This window comes from Limulus polyphemus, unplaced genomic scaffold (assembly GCF_000517525.1).
Source record: "Limulus polyphemus unplaced genomic scaffold, Limulus_polyphemus-2.1.2 Scaffold5522, whole genome shotgun sequence".
In the NCBI taxonomy this organism is placed as follows: domain Eukaryota; kingdom Metazoa; phylum Arthropoda; class Merostomata; order Xiphosura; family Limulidae; genus Limulus; species Limulus polyphemus.
In genome coordinates, this window is record NW_013671132.1 from 43,567 (window position 1) to 45,535 (window position 1,969).

At 38.0% G+C, this 1,969-nt stretch overlaps 1 protein-coding gene across 1 annotated transcript in view; it reads left to right on the forward strand.

Moving 5' to 3' along the window:
• Positions 1–1,969, forward strand: part of LOC106472682 (transmembrane protein 178B-like) — a 27,684-nt gene that overhangs the window by 22,231 nt on the left and 3,484 nt on the right. The gene's annotated exons all lie outside the window — the stretch shown is intronic.

Consider the following 1,969-nt stretch of genomic DNA (forward strand, 5'->3'; position numbering starts at 1 on the left):
AAGATGGTGTTGCAGCGAATGATAAAGATGGTAATCTGATGGTGCCATATCTGTAGAATATGGTGGGTGGGGGAGAACTTCCCAACCCAACTCCAAAATCTTGTGTTGCATCAAACGTGCCACATGTGGACGTGCATTGTCCTGGAGAAGAACGGCTTTCCGATTGACGAGTGAAGGGCATTTCTGATGAAGGGCTTGATTTAAACGTTCCAGTTGCTGACTATAGATCTCTGCATTGACAGTTCGCTGGGGATTGAGGAGTTCGAAATGAATTACTCCTTTTATGTCCCACCAAATGCAAAGTATCACTTTCTGCGGATGGAGTCCGGGTTTTTGGGGTCGGAAGTGATTTTTATCTAGGACTGAGCTATTGTGTTTGGCATTTAATATTCGCATAGAGAATTCATTTTTCATCACCGGTGACAATTTTGTCCAAAAATGGTTCTCGCGCATTACGCGCCAGAAGAGACGAAGCAACGTTCATACGTTGGAAACTATGATCATAGGAGAGTTCGTGAGGCACCCAAACACCTTCTTTATGGAGTTTTCCCATATTCCTTAGATGTTTACATATTGTTTCATGAGAGGCATGAAATTTCAGGGCCGTTTCATGAGTGTGTTGCCTTGGGTTAGACTCAACAAGCATCTTCAGAGCATCAATATCAATTTCAACATGCCAGCCCCTGCCATCACAGTTTTTGAGGCTAAAGTCACCTGAACGAAATTTACTGAACCATCGTTGACACTTACGAACGTTCAAAACATTTCCATAAACTTATTTGATATTCTTTGTGGCTACGGAAGCGTTTTTTACCCTTTTATATTCAAACAGCATTACATGCCGAATGTTTGTCTCGTCGTGTGTCATCACTATAAGGGATTAGAGTATACTAAACTTTAAACATTATGTAGGCTACATTAACGTGACGTTTAGGCGTTTCGTTTAACTACTGCAGAACATGTAACTGGGTACTTGATGCACTTATAAAAAGCTTGTGTGTGAGAGAGAGAGAGAGTTCCTACTCTTCTCAGTCACCAATTCTCATCTAACTAAACATGCCATTCAACAATCAGTAATTTTTGTCTGACATACAATCACTTTTGTACGAAATAACAGTGGGATTTTATACAGGTGCGGCATTTTCAGAGTTATGGCAAGAATCCCCCCCGTCCTAAAAAAAACATAAATCTAATAATACAGACACAAACCTAGTAAAATCAAACTGAATCACGTACGGCTTCACGTATGACTTGCGTATTTTTCAAATAAAAAGTATTACTGTTAGTTTCACAATATTAAGACATAAGTGCAAAGCATATCAAATATCGGACTTAAAAAGCTGCGTTGATCTTTTGTTGTTATTCTTCTTGCTACATGTATTAGGTCGTCAAGAAATTAATGTCGCGTTTCGGAACACTTACATTAACCATCCCCCCAAAAATGTACATCATGTAAGCAGAACATGTAACTGGGTAATTGATGCAATACTAAATTAGCAGAACATGTAAGTGGGTACTTGAAGTAATACTAAATTAGCAGAACGTGTAAACTGGGTACTTGATGCAACACTAAATTAGTACAACGTTTAAGTGGGTACTTGAAGTAATACTAAATTAGCAGAACGTGTAACTGGGTAATTGAAGCAATACTAAATTAGCAGAACGTGTAACTGGATACTTGATGCAACACTAAACTAGTACAACGTGTAAGTGGGTATTTGAAGTAATACTAAATTAGCAGAACGTGTAACTGGGTAATTGATGCAATACTAAAGTAGAAATTTAGTATTGCATCAATTACCCAGTTACATGTTCTGCTAATTTAGTATTGCATCAAGTACCCAGTTACATGTTCTGCTAATTTAGTATTGCATCAAATACCCAGTTACATGTTCTGCTAATTTAGTATTGCATCAAATACCCAGTTACATGTTCTGCTAATTTAGTATTGCATCAAGTACCCAGTTAC